Source organism: Mustela erminea, chromosome 8, assembly GCF_009829155.1.
Source record: "Mustela erminea isolate mMusErm1 chromosome 8, mMusErm1.Pri, whole genome shotgun sequence".
Lineage (NCBI taxonomy): Eukaryota > Metazoa > Chordata > Mammalia > Carnivora > Mustelidae > Mustela > Mustela erminea.
The window spans coordinates 75,580,282-75,604,475 of NC_045621.1; positions in this window are offsets into that span (position 1 = coordinate 75,580,282).

Here is a 24,194-nt window from a genome sequence, read left to right on the forward strand (position 1 = left end):
GAATTTCCACAGAATGGTTCCATTATATGAAAAATATATGTATAAAAAAGTCTAGATATTATTTTTTTAAACGATTTTATTTAAGAAAGAGAGCACCCATGCGAGAAGGGGGAAGTGCAAAGGAGAGGAAGAAACAGCCTCCCTTCTGAGCAGGGAGCCCAATCCAGATGCGGACTCCACTCCAGGACCCTGGGATCATGACCTGAGCTGAAGGCAGATCTTAACCGACTGAGCCACTCAGGTGGCCAATAGTATAGATATTATTACTGAAAATATTAACAGTTATACCACAATGGACATCTGTTGTTTTAGCTAACCCAGTATCTATTTCTCCTTCTCCTAAAAGCAAGATCTAGACTTTTCAATGATCCTTTTCTTATCCTCTGTTCAAATGACTGGTGGAATTAACTCCAACCCCCAAGTTCAACAAAGGGGTTGACATGGAACCTACTCTCAAGCAACAGTTGTATTCCCAGCCAGCCACAGACACTGATTCAGGCTTAAGATTGAGAGAGTCAAATCCCAGACTTTAGTTTGAATAAATCTGGAGGTAGAGTGGCTCTGTTGCTCCTCTGTGGAAACCAAGAGATGGTGGGCTACCTGGGAGATCATTTGACTGTGCATTTCCAGTCAAGCCCTAGGGTTCTCTCTCTTGGGCTCCACTCCCCTATGTTACATCATCATGTTTCTCCCCACCACAGACTCCTCTACTTGCCTTTGCTGCATCTTTTGGCTTTTGGACTGAATTAGGAAAAAAGGAAAGAAGGAAAGATGGAAGGGAAGGAGGAATGAATAGAGAGAGAGGAAGAAAGCTTGATGTTCATTGATTTATGAAAAAACAACTAGGTACGAAATTAGGGAAATACATTTGAGACAAAGGAAAACAAAAGGGGAACCAAGATCATTGTGATCTTCATGATTAAAGACTCACATATAGAAACAAAAAGAACTATTTTGAATTCAATGGTATAAGTTACAGGGAGGCATATTTGCTTCAGTATAAGCAACATAGTGATCTAACAATAAGAGCTGTCTAAAGGTAAAATGGGATGTCTTGTAAAGTTATGAACCCTTTGTAACTGGAAGCATTGAAGCAGAGACTGGATGCCAATCATCCAAGTTTTGTACAGGAGATTCATTCCTGCCTTAAAGGAAGGATAGCTCCAAATGACAACTAAATTAGTTAACCTGGGTGGGTAACTAACTTGGGAACCCTGGGCTTTCATTTCATCTTTTTATTTCCTAATATGACAAATGAGTCTTTGCACAGCATGCTTTTTAACATAACTCAAAAAAATGTCTGAAAGAGGATATTTGGGAAAAGCAGTACTAGCAATTCTCTACTAGCAGAAATAATTAGGTCCTGATATTCTTGTGACTCAGAACAATCAGTAGTCAGTGCATTAAATACAAAGAACCTAACGTGACAGAGTGTTCCCTTTTGAAAAATAAAGCTATTTTGAATTATACAAAGAAGAGAAATTTCCCTTAGATAAAATTGAAAACATTACATACCATATCAGGGAAAGAGAAACATTATATTTTTATCAGCGTGGGACTTTAGAGTGTTTTTTATGAAAACATGAGCATGACAAAGTGAAAAAAAAACAAAAAATATTGATAAATTTCTGAACTGTCATATTTTAGCTAATGGAGTAAAATTGCTCAGGTCCTTATGGAATAAATTTTACACATGAGTGTTCATTCCTTTAAGCAATAAAAGTTTTGTTTTGCTAGAAGTCTTTTTACAAATGTATAGGTACATTTGTCACTCTCCTGCCTTAACAGAATATAATAATAATAATAACAACAATAATAATGCCTTAATGACCCACAGAATTATCACTGTATGCTCAACTTACGTGGAGGTCCTCAGAGTCTTCTGAAGCATATTATGTATAATATATATATACACATATGTATTCCAAACATAACATGCCATTAATGTGTGTTTTGAGTAATATTGTCTCCTTTTTAAAGTTTTTCAGTTTTCTTCCTTACTCTCAGACTTCAATGCTGCTAATAAATCTATCTCTGGCAGCCTTTTTCCTGATGTTAAATTTGTTGCTTTTTATCTGCTACCGTTTTGAAAAATGGATTACTTAAACAGCATAAGAACACACAAGAAAGATTAGATCAAAACGGTGGGCTGAGCACCTGTGTGTGCCTCGTCTTCCTTTCCCAAATCCTTAGAAATGAAGGAAATCAATGTTGTATGTGTGCAATACAAGAATGCATGGCATTTTCAAAATCAGTTTATTTGAGGTGTATAATTCCTGGGGGAGTCAAAACTGTTTGGAGTATCTTGCTTCATAACTCCTCCCTGCAATACTGGAGCTGGGTTGGAGGATTTTTGATGTAGAGACAATCAAAACCATGTGGTTAGTGGGAAAGAGGCTTGACAAAAGGCATAGCATGGTCAATATGAGGACACTAGCTAAAAGGAGACCTTCCCCTCCACCATCCTGGCCACTCATCAAATGTTGAAAAGCTTGGATTTTAAAATGAGAAACTGACCCTTTTCAGTTTAACTTGAACAGAATTCACATTTTATTTAAGTTGACATGTAAACAGCTTACAAAAGTGATAAATTTTAATTTCTATGTAAATTATTTAATCCCTTAATAGTTTTGGAACTAGAGACTGATGACTTTTTTCAGTTCTGGAAGATTCCAAGTTAACATTGTTTCGATGTTACCTCTCTGCCAGTCCTTCCAGTCTCTTCCTCTAAAATTCTTCTTAGAAGGACATTAGAATTGTGTCACCTACCCTCCGAATCTCTTAATTACCATTTCTTATTTTAATTTCTTTTGTCTCTCCATATGGTGTTTTAGGTGAATTCCTCAGACTAACTTCTCATTCCCTAATTCTCTCTTTTACTATGCCAATGTATCAATTAGGTATTGTCTCACAAATCACTTCAAAATGTAGTGATTTGAAATAAGAACAATGTATTTCTTGTTTCTCATGATTTTGTGGGCTGGCTGGGAGATTTTCTGCTGGCCTTGCCTGGACTCCCTCTTGCAACTACAGCTTCCTGGAATGTCAGCTCGAGCCTGTGCTTCACTGGGCTGTGGGACTGCTGAAGTGACCGAACCACTCACTCCATGTGATCTCTCACTACCCAGGGGAGAGCCTGCGGCTTTTGCATTCCCAGCAGCAGAAATATATTGGACCCAATACTTATGTACTTTCCAAACCTCTACTTGCCTCACTTTGGCTACTGATCCACTGGCTAAAACAAGTCACAGAGAAATAGATTCCACCTTTTGATGGCAGGAGCTACAAAAAAATGTATGCCCATTCTTCATACTTTACCATACCTCGCTAGAACTTACTGATCATCTACATTTCATATTATAAGTATGGTTTTTCATTTATAATTTTTGTAAGTCTTTCTTCATACCCACATATTCTCTTTTCATGCCATTTTTTTGCATGAAATCTTATTGTTATAATGAATATATATATTTTAAATTTCTTTCTTTGAAAGAACAAACTTATTTTAAGATCTTTGTCATATTGTTCCATGCAACGAATTTCACAGAGGGTGAATTTATGTTCTGCTTGTTAACTTTGTTGGTTGTCTTTTTTATCACTACTTTTTTCATGAGGTTCATCTGAGGGGTGCATTTTGTTTTGATTTTATGTTTTGATTCTCAGTCTCTCTCCTCCACCTATCTTACTTTTACTTACTTTCCCACTCCTTCAGACCTCTGGTCCAGAATTGAGTCTTCTAATGTGTTTTGGGGATCCCACACTATTATGACCTATGGGTTTAGAATGGATTTGGGCCTGAGGCCAGAAGGCAGCTTGACTCAATTTTCAGTTAAAGTCTTCTTGCTCCTTGCTTCCTGTTTCCTTAGCCTACACTTTCCTGTGAGTCCCAGACAGAAAGTCAGCAGGAAGAAGGTGGAGGGTAAAAATACAGGGCCTTCCATTTTTCAGCTTCCTTTCATTAGGGTGGGTAGGAAAGGTCCCACTCCAGCCACTGGCTTTAAGCTGTGAGTTAGGTCAGACCCCCCATCTCCTGTGGAGGATTTTTAACCTTCCTTACCAGAAGGAGTCATCCATTCCCCACTTCTGTTTTCAGGCTCATCCTCTGGCAGGCCTTTGGCTTTAGTCCCACTTACTCATTCATATTTCTGCTGGTTTATGAGCCATGAAGATGTTTACATGTTTTGGGCTCAGTCTATGGATTTTACATTTTATGTATTATGGCAACGGTTTTCAATGAGATGTAGTACATTACATATGAGTGTATTATCCAACTGACAAAAGTCCCACAATTGTTTCAGCAAAGCACCTTTTATCAACTCAGGAGTATATGACAAGCACAGGAAAAGATGTTCAATATTGCTAACTATTTGGGAAATAGAAATTCAAATCACAGTCAGGTGTTACCATATAATTATTAGAATAGCTAAAATTAAAATCTGATTGTACCAAGTGTTAACAGGATATAGAGCAAGAGGAGCTCTCATGCACTGTTGGTGGGAATGAAAAATTACAAAACAAGTTTGGAAAACAGCCTGGCAGTTTCTTAAAAAGTTAACATACACCTACGCACCATATGATTTAAGCATTCTACTAATGTATTTACCCAATTAATGCATTCATCCCCATAAACACTCATATATAAATGTTTATGACAGTTTTATTTGCAATGGCCAAAAATCCAAATTCTATCAACAGCTGGATGGGTGAATAAACTGTGGTATATGCATACAATGGAATGTTACTTGGCAGTTAAAAGGAATGAACTATTAATGCAGAATGAATCTCAAAATAATTAAGCTGAGTGAAAGAAAACAGACAAAAAAGAATGCATACTACATGGTCCCATTTATAAACATCTAGAAAATGCAAACTAATCTACAGTGACAAAAACTAGATCAGTAATCATCCGGAGATAAGAAATAGAGATGGAGAAGGGTGGAAGGTAGAAATCACCGAGTCATAAAGGAGATTTTGTAGGTAATGAACATGGTTATTATGGTGATGGTTTCATAGTACTTACATACCAAGCTTAAATTATAACTTGATATCCAGCTTAGTATATACTAACTATGCCTAATAAAGCATTTTATTTTTTCTTTTTTTTTAAGATTTATTTATTTATTTGACAGAGAGAGACCCAGTGAGAGAAGGAACACAAGCAGGGGGGTGGGAGAGGGAGAAGTAGGCTTCTCTCCAAGCAGGGAGCCTGATGTGGGGCTTGATCCCAGGACTCTGGGATCATGATCTGAGCTGGAGGCAGCCACTTAACAGCTGAGCCACCCAGGTGCCCCAGTAAAGCTTTTTCAAAATAATCTGATGCCTTGTATTTCTGAGCTAGTTTAACTTGGACATACTGGTTTTACTTAAAGTGAAATTGTAATATTGGGGCACCTGGGTGGCTCAGTGGGTTAAGCCTCTGCCTTCGGCTCAGTTCATGCATGGTCTCAGCGTCCTGGGATCGAGCCCCCCATAGGACTGTCTGCTCAGCGGGGACCCTGCTTCCCCCTCTCCCTCTGCCTGCCTTTCTGTGTACTTGTGATCTCTCTCTCTGTCAAATAAATAAATAAAATAAATCTTTAAAAAGTAAAATAAAATAAAAAGAAATTGTAACATTGACAAAAATATTAACAATGACAACTAACATTTTTGGGCATCTTGCCAAGCCAGTTATCATGCTAAGCATTCTGCTGGGTCATCTCCCTTGACCCATTCAACAAACTTGTCAGTAAAGAATTACTAATAACCCCATTACCTACATAAAGAAGCCTGGGCTTCAAAAGACTAAGTAACTTGCCCAGTAGTTGACATATTGGTAATGGTAAAAATGGGATTTGAACCATAAACTGTGGTTCCAGGGCCCAAACTTTTATTTAACATTACCCCTAGTTGGATGGGAAGGAAAATTTGCCTCAATCTTAATCAGTTCCTTATAGTCTTGTCATTTAAAACTGCTCTCCCTCACCCTGATTTTTATCTCCTCCTAGGAAAAGCTAATAAGTTTTTTTTTTCCCAAGGATTGGGGGGTGGTTCAAGAAAGAGCATCACCTAGTTATGTCTTACCAGGTTACCTATGTATGGAAAAACTAAAATTATGGGATGTCCTTGCTGATTTTTACATCCAGTGATCACCCTCACTTGTCTTTACTGGAGTATTTTATACCTTTTAGAGACAGAAATGGATAGTATACCATAATTCCTGTCCATAGAATTACAGATTATCTTGTGAGATACTATATTGATTATTGCCCTATAGACAGTGACTTCTTTTAGGCTTTGTTTTATACATTTGTATATAAATTTCAGCATTTATCATCAGACAAAAGGTTGTCTTTTGAACTGATTGTAACATCTACTGGTTCCCTCATGAATTAGTAAGTTACATAAACTCTTTAACTTGTGTTCATTTTTGTTTGTATGAGAGACATGATTTTGCCCTTAAAAAATATCCTTTAATAAGTGTATAATTTAAAATAATTCTAAAAATATACTACCTAACAGAGCAAGCAGCTCAATGAATTTAGTGATCTCTTCCTAACCCTGTCCAACCATGAAGTTCCCTCTGTATATATTTTTTAATGACTGTGGGAATTACAATTCTAATGTAAGACAATGATGAGCCCCTTCCATTGTGTCTTATTAGATAAAGTTAGGTTTGGCAATGGGAAGTAGAGACCAGACATAAAAAAGAGTTGGAGAAGTTCAAATGGGGTTTTCCCTCCCATAAAGGGATGTAAAGTTTAAAGACAAGAGAGGAAAAGCATGTGCAGACTTTAAGACTGCCTTCTTGTGACATCTGTAAGGGGAAAGGAAGGAAGCCAAATACATGTTCTTTGGCTTGAGGGGATCATAGAAGGAGCTGCAACCTTATAAAGCTGAGTATTTGGAAAGAAAGTAAGAAATATCTGCTTTGTGATGATGAGTGTATTAAATACAGATGACTCATGGTTTTTTCGAGTTCAAATATCCATGTTCTTCTCTGTCCCTTGGTTAAGGAAATAAGGTGGTAAGACAGAGCAGATGAGGAGGCCTGACCAAGATGCAGGCGCCTGGAGCCTAAGATTAAATAACTGTAAGTACAGAGAATCAGAAAAGCATTGACAGTTCTAGAACTGAACAAAGCCTTGTTATCCAGATTATCTTCCATAAAGGAAAACAAATATGGATATCTGGTTCAAACTAAAAGGGAAATTCTGAAAGCTTTACATAAGAAAAACAGTAAATGGGAATTGAGCATATATACTTAAGGCATGTAAAATAGCAGCGGTGCTATCTTTATAAATAAATAGTGTTTTATCTAAGATGACATTTAAAATGCTTAACAAGAAAGACCTATCTGGAAGGATGCAGGAGCAAGGTTTTGGAGGCCCCAGGCTGTGCCTGACTTTGAGCTGGGATCCATGCTGGATGATGGAAAATCCAATAGCCCCCAGGCAAATAACCAAGGTCACTGAGGCAAGTGACTGGCACTTGGAGGGCTGGGGAAGTGCCTGCTTACAAATTACACGGAATTATTTTTGCTATTTTAATTAAAATGCTTCTCTCTCTCTCTCTCTCGTTCTCATAAGTACTTGGTACTGCTCACCTAAGCAGAAAAAACAAAGAACTTTAAAAGAACTGGTCACTGTATGAGTTGGGAATGGGCAGAGCTACAAACAATAGAAAAGTGTAACAGAGGGGCTTAACAGAGGAGTTCTTTTTCATTGCGCGTGCGCGCGTGCGCACGCGCGTGCACACACACACACACACACACACACAGTCTAGATCAGCAGTCCAAGGTCTGGACATACGATGCCTAGAAGACATCATCAGGGACCCAGTCTCCTTACATCATCACGCTCCTCTATCCTTAGCCATCCTCACCATGCTTGTTGCCCCCCACCCTTCACATCTAGGTTTCAGAAGAGAATGAGATGGAAGAGTGCAGGTGTTGTAGCTGTCTTAGGAGAGCAGACATCTGCTTGCCTTTGGCCAGAAGGGTGTCTGTCACATTATCCTAGATGCCATGCAGCATCAGTCAGTCAGTATTTTCAGTGATGCACTTTGTTGCCTTGAACAAAACAATAATTTATTAGTGAGGATAAAGGGGGAAAAGAAATATTGGTTGGATAAAAATACACTACACTCATCTAAAAATTCCATCACAAATTGGATAGAATTGGCTCTACCAATGAATTCTTAACATTTACAAAAAAGTCTTAAAATAGCAAAGTACAGCCAGTCTGCTATGGGTTTTTAAATAATGTATTGTGTCATTCAGTAAATGTTGTTATTTTTAAATTTCACATCTGCAGGGATGTATGTAATCACAACCTCATGTTTAAATGGAAACCGTTGTATTACATATAAGCTGTTTCCAAACATGTATAACTAATCAAATTTTTAAGCCAAATTTCTTCATCCATGCAGAAAAAAACACTCCTCATTGATGTTCACATAAAAGCTTTTCATGAATGTAAGATTAATTTTGTAGTGTTTGAGGAGAGAGGAAGGGCATAATTTTAAAATTGTAAAACTATCCTAGTGGAGGCAATCAAGAATAAAGGACTTTTCAACTTAAAAGAAAACATTTTAATTTCGGAGCTACTCACTCCTTTAAGATAGTTACATTTTGCTCTTCCTGGTTTGTCTTCTTTTCTAAGGTGATCTTCAGTTTCCATTCTTTCTCTATTTTTGTTTGAGTTTTAATTTTTTTCTACATTTCAGAATGGAATTTTTATAAGAGTGTTAGAGAGGTGTTTTTTTTCTTCCCCAAATTGCCCAACTTTATGTATCTCTATTCTAGAAAATGGTGTTGTCATTTGTCTCTGCAGAAGCTTTTCATAGTTTCTAGTGCAGCAAATGAAATGCAGTAAGCTATGTTCCCAGTTTAAAAACATCTATGATGAAATACTGTGTAAGAGTTCATTGGAGAATAACCCTTGCGTAAAGCATTTGAGCATTGCTTTATTTAGTGTGAATCCCAGTTTGGGAAGAAAAATGTTTTCAGAACAGTTTCCTTTTGGTAACTCTTAATACTGCTGGATTCTCGAAGTGCAGCAGAGAGGAGAGGAGTCAGGTAGAGACCAACATACACAGTCAAGATCCTGCTACCCACATACAGTACATATAGTGATATAATGCCTCAATCAAAAACTAAGCAGTTCCCTGAAAAATAAAGATGGAGAGGAACAAGTGGACTTTCCAACATAGATGTTAGTTCTTTGTTTAATCTATATGTATGTTCCATTTGAATTAACTCAAAGTAAGTAGGCTGAAATACTCCATTGCTTGAAGCCCACTTACCCTAAATTTATGTCACTAATGACAATGTATGGTGGTGACCTCTTTTCCTCCTTTTCTTTCTCAAGCCCACACAATGCCTATCTGACATTGAATGGACCCCGTGAGTCACCTAGATCTAATCAGAGAGAGCTGTAAACTTGGCCAAGAGTGTGTTGTCACTATAAAATGTCATATGCTGCTAGTGAGGGTATAAGTTGGCTCAATGATTTGGAAGATCATTTGATAATGCATCAAGAGGCTTTTAAAAACACAGCAATTCTACTTTGTGCTCACATCTCATAATGTCCTTTGAATAAAGCAGATTTATATATAGATGTTTATCATAGCATGTTTATAAGAGAAAGAATAAAATAACTTCTAATTATTAGGTTATTAAGACATAACCTAATATATGGTTATGATCAAAGGGTGAAAGGAGTGCCTGGGTGGCTCAGTCAGTTAAGCATCTGAATTTTTATTTTTTTTAAGATTTCCTTTATTTATTTGACAGAGAGAGAGAGAGAGCAGAGTGCACAAGCAGGGGGAGCGGCATCAGAAGGAGAAGCAGGCTCCCCACTGAGCAAGGACCTAAGATCATGACCTAAGCCAAAGGCATACACTTAACTGACTGAGCCAGCCAGGTGACCCAAAGCATCTGATTTTTGATTTCAACTCAGGTTATAATCTCAGGGTTGTGAGATGGACCCCCTTGTTGGGCTCTATGATGTCATGGAGCCTGCTTAAGAGTCTCTCTTCTCTCTCTGCCTCTTTCACCTTGTCCTACTCTCAAAAACTAAACAAAACAAAAACAGAAAAAAAAAAAAACCACAGAGATAGAGTGAAGAGATAAAGTTTGAAATAGTATATATTGTGTGACCTGAATTTTTTAAATTATTTGTACAATATGACCTAACATAAAAAAATTACAGAAAGAAAATCCAACCATGTCATATCTAGATAAAGCAATTTTCTCCTTCTAAGTAAACTTTATACATTTATCTTATTAATTATTTTGATTAAATTCCTAAACATAGAAATGATCCAGTATATTGTTATGTTTCAGTGTTTTACATCACATTTTCAAATGACCATTCAGAAGTGTTATACCATTTTATGTATGTTTATTGTAAGCAAGCTGTGTTTCCTTTCTTCTTCGTCTTTTTCTTTTTTTAAATGAGGGAGGTGGACAGAGGGAGAAAGAGAGAGAGAATCTTAAGCAGCCTCCACACCCTGCATAGAGCCCAATGCAGGGCCTCATCTCACAACCCTGAGATCCTGACCTCAGCTGAAATCGAGAGTCCAATGCTTAACCAACTGAGCCAGCCAGGCACCCCACCAAGCCAATTTTCTACTTAGGTGCACCCAGCTTTCCAGGTCTTCTTTATATTTTTCTTTATTGTCCAAATTATCTATATCAAACAAGAATATTTTAATGATAAAAATACTTAAACACGCATGAAAAATGGCTGTGAAGATACATATTAGAAAGACAGATCAACTGAGAGGGAATACCTTGTCCTTCAAGAGTGATGGTCAAGAGTTTCTTGGAACCAGCCTAAGACCCATACATCAACCTCAAGTATCTGTCTTATCTTCCTTTCTTTAACTAATTGGTGTTTCTACTTAAGTATGTCATCACCCACCTTGCATTAGAAGTGCCAAAAATGGGACTCCCAACCTAGCTCCCACTAGGCTCATTTTTATTAGTGCCATCATCCTTCTCTCACACTTAAAACCTTTGAGCAATCTTGCACTTCTCCTTTCTTGCCTACCAAGTTACCAAATTATAAACTTTCCTGAACCTGTTCTCTGTCCTTTCTTTTCTATTCCTATGGCTTCCCACCTTAGCTCAGGTTTTCATTGCTTTTTTTACACAACAAATATTCAGCACCTCCTCTGCACAAGACATTCCACGACAGCGATGTCACTAGGACAGATGCTGTCCTACCTACCCTCATGGAAGTTGTAGTCTAGCAGGATGGACAGACAGTTAATGACAAATTATGCAATTAATCACCTGACTACAGCTGTGATAATGCTTCCAGAAGAAGGACTGAGAATTGTAAGAGCAAGTAACTAGAGAGACTTATCTAGTCTGGAGAGCTCAGGTTGAAGATTGCTTTAGGAAGTGCCATTTGTTTTGAGCTCTGAAGTGAAGGCATTAACTAAGTGAAGCAAGGAGAGAGCACTCCAGGCATAACGAATGATGTGTTCAGAAAAACTGCGGAGGAAGGGACTTGGGGCATTCAGAATACTGGGGCAAAGCCAAGTTGATTGGAGGATAAAGAGAAGAGGAAAGTGGTCTACCCTGAGGCAGCCAAGGTAGGGTGGCCAGATGATGCTGGCCCTTATATGCTATGTAGTAGACTGCAGAATTCAAACAGCCTAAAAATAGCCTCTGACTCCAGGGTACAGCCTCTTCAATTATTATTGCCTACTGCAACTAGATAGAGCTTTCTAAAAGATCTGCTGGAACACAGCAGTTTCCTAACACACACACACACACACACACACACACACACACACACACACACACAAAAACCTGGGGGGGGAAAAAAAGATCATCACTAAGTAGCTCGTCACTGCCTATGAACTCACCCTAGGTTTTGGTGTAAGTTGAAATGTGTCCCCCTCAGAATTCATATGCTGAAGTCTTTACCTCTAGTATCTTAGAGTGTGATCTTATTTGGGAATAGGTGAAATGGGGTCATGGCAGATGTAATTGTTAAGGTTATTCTGGAGTAGCGTGGGCTCCTAATCCAACAGGAGTGGTATCCTTATAAAAGGGAAAATTTGGACGCAGGCATATGCACACAGAGAGAGCGCCATATAATTGGAGTTATGTTGCCACAAGGCAAAAAACTACGAGCAGCTGTGAGACGCCCTGGAACAAATCCTTTGCTAGCACTTCTAGAGGGAACATGTCAGACTCCTGAACTCCTTGGGAGGCAATAAATTTTGGTTGTCTAAGTCATTCAGTTTGTGATACTTTGTTATGGCAGTCCTAGCAAACTAATACCAACATTTCACTTTAAACTTTTCATTTGAGATCAATTGAACTGCTGTCCTTAGATGCACAAGAGGACTACCACCTTTCTTGTTTTCCTTATTTCCTGACAAAAGAGATCTCCACTTCTCTGTTTATGTTTCAGTTCTATCTTTTAAAACCCACTCATGGGGGGCACCTGAGTGGCTCAGTGGGTTAAAGCCTCTGCCTTCAGCTCAGGTCATGATCTCGGGGTCCTGAGATCGAGCCCCACATCGGGCTCTTTGCTCAGCAGGGAGCCTGCTTTCCTTCCTCTCTCTGCCTGCCTCTCTGCCTACTTGTGATCTCTCTCTGTCAAATAAATAAAAATAAAATAAAAAAAAATAAAAAAAAATAAATAAAACCCACTCATGGGAACCCCCACTTCTTAGTGTCATACTTAGTGTATTACTTTTTAGTGTCATATTCGTGTAACTTTTATAAGCTACCTTGGCTAATTTAGGGGACATGATGGAGTAAAATAAATGGATAAAAAGATGGTGTGGTGCCTCATTGCAATATTGTTCATTGTCTATTATATGATACTGTGTATTGCCATTTTGTTATAAATTTGTCTCAGCTCTCCAACTAGATTGTGTGCTCCATGAACTTTCTTGACTTTTTTGAATCCCCTAGAGTAGTGCACCAGACTCTACTTGATTGTCTAGAATAGGCATTCCTGACTGACCTCTTGTGAAGGGTGATGTAGTTGATTTCCGGGTAATAGCCACCATGATGCTAACTCGACTCTGGGTCAGGGGCTCCACTCCTCATTCTCAGTATTCACCTTCAGCATCCTCTGGGACCATCACAGTGCCTCTTTCCCAGGGGTCTTAGGGCTTTGGAGAACTAAAAATAGATCACTATCAAAAAGGATAAGAAAATTTAGGCCTGAGATGTACATATATTAAAGTATATACAATTTAGAAACTATAAGATAAGAAAGAATACAAGCAATAGATATGTGATTTTCCATTCTAAGGCTACTTCTATTAAATATGAATGAGGAGCATATAGCCAATAACATGAAATTGCTTTTAATCATGACTGGAAAATTTTTTTATGATTCAGACATGGGCATTAGTTTATTTTTTCTTGCCTTTTCAAGGCATATGAAATTTAATATCTTGTGTTCCTAACTACTTATTTGTTAAAGCACATCAGAAGTAGACGGTGGATAAGACTTCATGATAGTATGACCTTAACTGCTAGTTTAGTTTAAGGAATTACACTGAACCACCTAGAGACATATGTTAGTGGGTAAGTAAAATATGGTTAACCTGATCATTAAAAGAACATTAATTCCCCTTCAGTTAAGAGAAAAAGTCAAATGATGTCAATAGTAATTGTTAAATACCATATGCATAGCAAATGATTGCTTTCATTTGTTATATTTTGGTGGTTTGGAACTAAGGCATTAACCTGACTCTAATTCCAAAATAGGCATAAACTATAACAATTTTAATAACTATTAGGTCATTTATATATGTCATATTTATATATGTCAATTATATCACAATAAAACTGGAGGAAATAGTTTAAATATTATTTTAAGGGCTTTCCTTTTTGCTATTTATTTTTACCACTTAAGTTTTTGTGCATTTTAACCTGTAATATGCTGCTATTTTGTTCTGTTTAAAATATATTTGAAATAGAGAATATGTGTTGGTTGGCAGCCTGTAAGATGGTCCCCAGTGACCCCAGCTCCTAATATTCATACCTTGTATATCACCTCCCTTTGAATGTGCCCTGGACTTGGTGACTCACTTCTAACAAATACAGTATGATAAAGGTAACATTATAGCCCTTTTGATATTAGATTATAAAAAGACTATGGCTACTGTCTTGGGTAGTCTTGCTCACTTTCTCATTCTCTCTTGAATCTCGCTCTCTTTTGAGTCACCTCAGAGATGTCAGCTGCCATTATATGAGGCTGTCCTGTGAAAAGGTACATGGGAGTGACCTTGGAAATGGATATTCTGAGGCCTACCAAGAGCCACAAGAATGAGCTTTGAAACAGATACACCTTCAGATGAGACTACTGCCCTAACTGACAGCTGGATTGCAACCTTCGGAGTGAACTTGAGCCAGAACCATCCAGCTAAGCTACTTCCAGATTCCTGATCCACAGAAACTGCTTGAAGTGGTAAATGTTTGTTGTTTCCAGCCACTCAGTTTTAGGATAATTTGTTATATAGCAATAGCAACTAATACATCATGACATTGTATGCTATGTAGTACATCCGTTTACTTTCTGTCTTGAAATTTGCCCAGCCAAGTTTTGGGTGTTGGAAATAAGGCTGCTGACTATATATAATTTGGTCTTCTGTGGATAAATACATCATTATATAGTCTAATTTGCAGTGATTCCCATAATTAACCTTAGTAGACTACAATACCCTGTTGTGTTCTGTGTTACGTGGGTAAATTTATTTCAAAGATCTTGGTGAAGTCTTAAAATGTCAAGAATCTCCATATGTTTGGAATATTGGAATATATTATATGACTTGTTCACTCCTGCATTCATTCACTTATCAGTAATTCAGTTAGAAAGCATCTATTGAATCCCCATTATAACCAGGCATTATACTAGGCAATTCAGATACCAAGTGGAATAATTACTATTCCTGCCCTCTAGAAACTTAAGGTCTTGGAACGCCTGTGTGGCTCAGTTGGTTAAGGGGCTGCCTTCAGCTCAGGTCATGATCCCAGGGTCTTGGGATCAAGTCCCACATCGGGCTCCTTGCTCAGGAACAAGCCTGTTTCTCCCTCTCTCTCTTCCTGCCACGGCCCCTGCTTCTTCCCACGCACTCTGACAAATGAGTAAATAAAATCTTTAAAAATCTTAAAAAAAAAAAAAAAAAGAAAGAAAGAAACTTAAGGTCTAATAGGGTAGTAAACCAATGGCAATGATAATGCAGAGTGATGACTGACAGAAATAACAGTTGGTCCTGGGTGCTATTAGCACTGAGGAGGGGCATTAGGGGGAATGAGAGAAAACTTCCTGTTACTGAGGAAACAGGAACAACTGATTATTGACAGGTTGGTAGACAACTTGCAATCTGTGATACAAGTCATTATTTTTTTTTTTTTATCATTAGCCCACAACACAAATACTTATACTATTTTTCATGCATGCTATTATAAACATAAAAATAAACCAGGACGCTTAATAAGGAAATCATTGTGATCATCCAGAATATACATGTTTAAACTATCTTAGATCATCATGAAAGTGAAAATACAAATGTAAAAATATTCTTATTTATGAAATCCATGACATAATGGGACTTAGCTTCAGCAAAACTACCAGTGTTCTGAAAATCATGAACTGGGACATCTGGGTGGCTCAGTAGGTTGAGCCACTGCCTTCAGCTCAGGTCATGATCCCAGGAACCTGGGATCGAGTCCCGCACCGGGCTCCTTGCTTGGCGGGGAGCCTGCTTTTCTCTGCCTGCTTGTACTGTCTGTCTGTCTGTCTCTCTTTCTCTCTGACAAATAAATAAAGAAATAAAATCTTAAAAAAAAAAAAAAGAAAACCATGAACTTAAAAATCAATGCTAGACGTTGTAGAACCATTAAAGAATTTCAAGTAAGTTTATGTTAACAACAATATTAGTTCTCAGAATGTGAGAAGCTATGGAGAGCCAAACCCAAATCTTGGAGGATTTGGGAGAAAGAGAGAGAGAGCGAATGTGCACACACACACACACACACACACACACACAGAGCGGAGTTGGGGTGGGACAGACAGAGGGAGAGGGAGAAACAGAATCTGAGAATCTTAAGCAGGCTTCATACCCAGCACGGGGCTTGATCTCACGACCCTGAGATCATGATCTGAGCCTAAATCAAGAGTCAGCCATTTAACTGACTGAGCCACCTAGGTGCCCTGGGGGATTTACTTTTTAAAACCGTATGAATATATCTCCTGTTTGTGTCATACAAACAACAGAAGGTATATTTGATAAGATCTCTGTGGAACTGCACAGAAGGTTAAGGGAGAATATATTTTAGAAGGCATAGGTTGCAAAAGTTGACAAATACTGCTTTGAAAGACCACTCTGATATGAGTGTGAAAAATCATTTGAAGATAAAACCAGTAGGAAGGCATCCAACAAAGAGGCTATCACTGTTATTCGAAGAAAAAATAAAGGACCTGGACTGTCACTGGAGTGGAAATGAAGAAGAGCAAGTGTGTGTAGACTTTACGTTTTCTGGCTTGGACCGTATAAATGTGGATGGTCTTGATATTTACCAAGTCACTGAACGCAGAAGGAGATGCAGGTATCATTTACTCTTGTACCAAATGATTTTTGTTTGTTTCAACTATAAATCACACACTGTTCTACATACTTGTAATGTGATGTGAACAAAATAAACTTGATCCCTTCCCTTTGGGAACTAACACACTAGTGATGGAGAAAAATGTATAAGCAAACAAATTATTGAATTACAATATGTGCTAAAAAGAATAGAGAGGAAAACTACTGTGCTAAGAGACAGTGAGGGGATTTATAAAGAATAGTGTTACCGGGGATAATAGCTTTTAGACATTTATTTTTTAGATGTTTATGGGATATCTTCTTTGAAAAGCCCAATTCAATGTATACAGAGAATCCCAGCTTCTCTTCCTATACATTCCTATTCCTTCTCTTCCTATACTTCCTATACTAGGAAGAGAAGCTGGTCTTAGGGTTAAAGACCTGGGTTTCATCAGTAGACTGACAGTTAAAACCATGGATCTCCCTTATGAACCAAGAGAAAATGTATAGGGTTATCAAACTGTCAAATATTTAAGAAGAGTGCTTTTTGAGGTAAATTTTCAAAGTATCTGATTAATTTCCATCTGAGAATGTTACGTTTTTACATCAGGTCAGTACAGGGTTTAAAAATAATTTCAAAGAATTTTCAGTAAATTATAATATTATGCTCCGTTTAAAAATGGTAGCAACTCCAAATAGTATTATTATTTTTTAAAGATTTATTTGAGAGAGAGAGAGAGAGAGTGCACGTATGGGAGGGGCAGGAAGAGGGAGAGAAAATCCTAAGTAGACTCTGCATTAAACTTGGAGACCGATGCAGGGCTAGATCTCACTACCCTGAGATCATGACCAAAGCTGAAACCAAGAGTCAGATGCTTAGCCAACTGCACCACCCAGGTGCCCCCAAATATTATTCTTAATGCTATGAGTATTACTACTTATGGCAATAGCAGTAGTTAGTAACAGTTGTAGTAAAAATTGTTCTGTGACAGCTTTCTGAAAATCTGTGTGATATTTTGGGCTAAGAATTATCAATATTCTGATATTTTCTGGTTTGCTGTAGTTTTTCATATGACCACAAAGGAGAGATGTGGGTTTTTTCCTGTTTGAGATACAGACAGGGAAAAAAGAAAGAGGACTGTGAAAACACTAGAAAACAAGGTCAAGCAACCGAACACACGCCTTCTGCCATGGAAACTAAAAATCTTAGGATTTTTCAAGATCCCCGTTTGCTCCTGGGACCTCAGATGCTTGGTATTGCTAAGAAATGTGAAGATTTCTCACTCTGAATAAATGTGGAGATTATTTCTTTCTTGCACTGTTGCATTACTTTAAATATGAAAGTGTTACTAAATTTTCTCAATTGTTGACACTGTGAGAGAGCTAAAGATGTGGCAGACAGCCTTAATTTATGTTTATATTTACCCCTTTATTTTCTTTGAGTTCCAAATTCCATTTCTTTTGGATATATAGCCTGAAGTGGATTTGCTGGATTATATGGTACACAGCTTTGTTTTTAACTTTTTGAGGAACCTCCGTATTGTTTTCCATAATGGCTGTACTAATATACATTCCCACCACCATGTACAAAATTTCTCTGGTCTCCACAACCTCACAACACTTACCTTTTGTCTTTTGGTAATAGCCATTCTAACAGGTGTGAGGTGATATCTCATTGTGGTTTTGATTTCCACTTCCCAGTTGAGGAGGAATATTGAGCCTCTTTTCATGTACCTTTTGGCCATTTGCATGTCTTCTTTTAAGACATGTCTATTCACATCCTTTCTTCATTTATTATTTGGGTTATTTTCATACATATTTTATAATTCATATTTTGAAATCCTGACCCCCAGTGTGATGTTACCAGGAGGTAAGGCCTTTGAGAGGCGATTAGGTCATGAGCATGGAACCCTCATGAATAGGATTTTATTTTTTGTTGTGATGCCAATCTCCCTCCCTCTTTTTAGAGGACTCTAAAACCCTCACACTAAAGTCAACAAAATGCAGCTAACACAGAGTTTCCCAAATGTTTGATCATAGAGTAGTACTGAAGTGGGAATATTTTTATTGGTCCTTGGCTGAAGTGAGGAAAATAATGTTCTTTTCTAAATTAAATTTATTTAAATATTTGCTCCTATGTTATATTAAACTTATTATTCATTTTTAAAACTATGTTATAATATGCTAATGTTATGCTATAATTTAGAATTATAGTAATAGTATAGTATAGTACAGTAAGTTTAGAATAAGGCAGCAAAATTAAAAACTGGCAGTTGGCCCTAACATTTTTTGGAACTTTTACTGGTCTATTAAATTTACAAGCCTAGGAACTATTTACCTAATGCAGATAAACAATCATAGAAATTTTTCTACCTTATAATGCTATTCCTTACTTATTGCTGATGTAATAAATTGCCGCAAACTTAGCAGCTTGCACCAACAAACATTTATTATCTTCCTGTTCTGTAGGTTAGAAGTCTGACCTGGGTCTCACTGGGCTTCAACATCAAGGTGTTGTGAGGGCAGTGTCCTCCTCTAGAGGCTCTAGGAGAGAGAGCGTCCCCTCTCCTTTTGCGTCCTTTGCTTTTGCCTGACTTGCAGAGGTCTCCTGCATTCCTCGGTTGTGGGTCTTTCTTTCCTCCATCCTCAAAGTCACTAGCAGTTGAGTAAGTCTCATACCAAGTCGTGTCACTACAAGTTCTTCCTTCTTTACATTTCCTTATCAGAGCCTTTTCTTCTGCCTTGCTCTTTCACTTTTAATGATCCTTATGATTACACTGGGCCCACCTAGATAATCCAGGATAATCTCCCTGCTTTAAGAACCACTAAGATGATCTACCTTCATTCATCTGCAACCTCCATTTTCCTTTGCCATGTGACCTTACATATTCACGAGTTCCAAAGATTAGGGTATGAGACTTTTTTTTTTCCCCAGGGGTTGGGGCATCATTCTGTCTACCATATTAACAAACTTAGTCTACATAGCAACTGAGAGAGAGGTTTTAATGTGATGTAATTTTGATTATTTCCATAGGATGAATTATAAGCTTTGAAATTGCTGGATATGTGCATATTGCAAAGGATTTTGAAGTACATTGGACATATTGTTTTGCAAAAACCATTGCAAATTGTTACACAAAACCTTATATCAAATTAAAGTTTAGATTCTAAGAAGCATTATAATTGTATGTGCCATTAAGGAAGAAAAAGAACTGCCAGTTAAACTGTGACACTATTTTTTATCACTTAGAATTTTTATTTTATAATTATTTAAAGAATTTTCTTTTTTTTTTTTTAAATATTTTATTTATTTATTTGACAGACAGAGATCACAGGTAGGCAGGGGGAAGCAGGCTCCCTGCGGAGCAGAGAGCCCAGTGCAGGGCTCAATCCCAGGCCTCTGGGATCATGACCTGAGCCAAAGGCAGAGGCTTTAACCCACTGAGCCACCCAGGCGCCCCTATTTAACGAATTTTCTTAAACTTACTCGGCCTTGGGTATTTATTACACATTGCGACAACATAGAGAGCTATGGCCAAGCTCACAGAGTCACGGGCAATGTCACCTGCATCAGAAGTGCTGTCTGGCTGAGAGTGATTTAAGACATCATTGATTGGATGGTATCTTTTGATTTCAGAGATGTTAAAATGTGCACACTGGAATCAATAAAATGCAATATTTATAGAATATCAGGAGATCCTTGTAACATGATGATTTAACATTCTTGGTTCCCAGTTTTCAGTGGTCACTGAGACAGCCCGTGATGGGAGGTGGTTTCACCTTTGCTGAGACATATATTACATGTTTCCTGTTTGGTCACAGACCCAGGACCTCAGTTTGTGAATGAGTGTGGTGAGTTATGCACTAGACTCACATAGCTGTGAACGCACCCATGCAGCAACTCACACTCTCCCTGCTGCTCTGCACCTATTTTAAGAATATGCAAAGGTTTCCTGTAACCTTCAGACTGTCAAGTGTGTGGTGAACTGTTAAGAAAAATAGCATATATTACTCAAGAGCAAAATAGGCCTTCAAAATACCTGCTTGAATAATTAAAAAATAACTACCATTTATTTAGGGCTTATTACGTGCCAGGTACTTTGCTAAAGGCTCTGTCAATATTTCCCCGTTTAATCTCTTACAACTAATACCCTTGCACAGAAGATATAAATATGCCCCTTTTATAGCTGAAAAAAGTGAGTCTTGGACTAGGTAAATGATACGTTTCAGGAAACATGGCCAGGAGGGCAGAGCTGGGTTTTGAACCCTGGTTTATTTGAATCCTATCACTGTACTATTTTGCCTTGACATTAATTATATTGATTATTTCTAGGGAAATAAATCACTGCTTCCAACTTACTGAAATTACATTAAAGTTGGGGGAATTTTTCTGTCTCTACTGTAATTCATCTTTCTTACAGGATAATGCTTTTAAGATAACTCAGGAAAACATACTTTATGAAAACGAGCAAGCTTCGAGGAGTAACATCACAAAATACAGATTTACTGTTTTTCCCTAAACTGAAAATGACTAAAGTCCACTTCCCAGGGACATCCCTGCTACCTCCAAGTACCATCTGGAAAACATTCATTCTACATCATAACTTACACAGTAGTATGTATATTGTAAAGTTTTTTAATTGAATTTTTGCTAAGCATCTATTCAAAACCACTTTGAAAAAGAACTCCACAAAGTAGAAATAATTCTTATGTATTGATACATTGGGGAAACTGAGATCAGTGTTGTATTTCAATCTTAATAAATAAGTGAACATTTCTAAACTCTAGACATTTACCCTTTCATATAATAAACAGAACTGAAGTTACAATTTTCAAAGAAATCTGAAAAAAATAGCCAATAATCTCTTTCTTCATACCACTGGTGTACAGCAATTTAAATAATCACTGACATTTACTCTCTAATTTAGTAGGTAGACCTTCTTTTCCTATTGTTTCTCCTCCTCACCAATTCTCAGCATTCTTGCTACTTAGGGGTTCTCCACCTTGACCGTATCCTGAAATCATGTGGGGGAACTCTTAAAAAAAAAATACTAATGTCTGGGTCTCACCCCGGGAGCTTACGATTTAAGTAATTGGGAGTGTGACCTGTGCATCAGGATTTTTAACAGCTCCCCAAACACCAAAGAGGATTCTAATGTGCAGCCCAAGTTGAGAACCACTAATAAAAGGGTTAGATAATAGAAAACACATCTGTGAGTGTGTGAAAGAAGACTGATTCTGATGGTTTAATAGTGATACTTTTGAATTAGTTACAGATTTTGACATATATTTTACATCTGTTCATAACACCAGAGATAATTGAGATTTAGTTATGTTGCTAAATACTGTAGGCAGGTCATGGACCAAGAAATATAACCAGATCATTATCTCAGTGTAACTCTGCTCCTAAAACTGTTTTATTTGCTTTTGGAATTCTGTAACAAATTTGTGTTTGGATTATAGCACCAAGGAATTCAATGGTACTGCTGTCTTGGGGGAGGGGAGTGGGAGTGTATAGTAATAAGATTTAAAATTTATAATGTACCATCTTGGTCAGAAATCACAGCCAATTTCCTTAAACGGCAATTTGACACACTAATAAAACTTCTGCCAAAATAATCTTTTGCAGGGCCAAAGTAACTTTAGGTATGATAAACTGGCCCCAATGTATGAATTTATGAAACAAACAATTGTAATAGGCTATCTGTCCTTCTGATATTGCTGTTTTCCCTAAAAACACACACGGGGGAAAGCAAAATTTTATATAGCAAGTGGTAGAGATGCGGCTAAGCCCCAAATAATAATAATAATTTCCATTGATACAGAATTTTATAATTTTTTTAAAGCTTCTACCCAATAAGGTCCCTTATTTGGTTTCTATGGTGATTTAAAGTCACCTCACTTCATGCTAATGTTCTTTCTTAAATAAATGTTTTTACAACTCAAGCGGTGTACTAATGAGGTAATTTAAAAGAAAATTCATGATTGGTTGATTAGACACTATCATGATGCTGTCGAGGAGGATAAGGTAAGCACTATGATGTTTATATCTGGTGTTATCGCTGTTTCTAATTAGCATATTTACCTTTGGTTCAGACTCTACATCATTATACATCAATACGCCACTTTACATAGCTCCTTAGTGTTATGTCTTCTAAATAGACAATTGGCAACCGCAATAGCAAACACTTCGTAAGAGGAAAATATGACCTCTTAAGAGGAAAGTGTCATCTACTGGGATTTGATGTCAGCGAATGAATATTCATTCAAATAAACATCTGTTACTTCCACAAGCCACTGCAGTAAATCAGTTTTAAGAAGCTATACAGAGATGAATATCACATCACCTTCCCTCACCCCAAATCAATCTCTTTAAAATGGGATCTCTTTTGTTTGGAGTTGACATCACACATACCACAGTAAAACACATTGTAGCTACTTAGCTTAGGCAATAGAGAGCCTGTGCATAGGTTCCTGATGTCGGTCCCTGATACTGATTTTTACTTACTCCGTATCTGCAGCACCTATGTGGTTTATCAAGTTAGGTGGTTGTGAATGCTGCAGTGTTGATCCTTATGGTTAGTCTTTAACAAACAAGTACTTGTTCTTGTGGCAAACTATCTGGTGCACATGCACAACATATATATGTATGCATATTTGCACTGTTTGGCTAATTAGACTATATTCAGATTATATCATCAATCCACATACTGTCTGTATCAGACTAGGCACAAATTGCCTGGTGATGGTGAGAATTTTCTCTAGACAACTCCTTTAATGACTGACTATTATTTCTGTACATGCACATAGTTAAATGCACAAATGTAATTTATCATTGTTTTAGTGCTGTTTTCAGAAACCAAGAAACTTCAGTGTTCCATAAACAATCCCTTCACTGACGTTAGGCACAAGTGAACTCTCTCCTATTCTAAAGTGAAGAGTCTAAATAATGTTAAAATGTTCTTAAATCTAAATTTGGAAATATTTTTTTAATTTAAAAGAAAATGTTAAATTTCAACATGAAATGCTTCATATTTAAGATTTGGCAATCTCTTCTAATATGAAATTGATGGAGTGCCAAGTTTTATTTCCGTAATCTCTTACTTTTTAAGAATTAGTCCACTTTGGGAGAGTCATTGGCCCGCATTTACCACACTAACAAAGAACAATTTTGAAATAACTTCAGTGGGTTCCTTTCATGGAAGTACAGAGAGAGAGTGGGATGGTATATAGATGTGATTTAATAAGTACAATAATTTATTTTTTAAGACACTTCTGTTTATTTATTTGAGAGAGAGAGAGAGCATGAACAGGGTGAGGGGCAGAAGGAGAAGCAGACTCCCCACTGAGCAGGTTTGATCCCTGGACTCAAGGGTCATGACTTGAGTCAAAGGCAGACGCTTAACCAACTGAGCCACTCAGGCGCCTCTAAATACAGTAATTTAAAATTTAGGTCAACATCATAATAGTTTAAAAGGGATAGTAGAAAAAAAGGGACAAAGGAAGAGAATGACATGAGGAAAGAGGATGAACTAGGGAGAGACTGGCAGAAGAAAAATTGCCCAGAAGGACCACAGATAATTTCTGATTGTTATAGGAGCTTCATACATGTCTCTTTCTCACTGGGCGTCTCTGTTGACCCC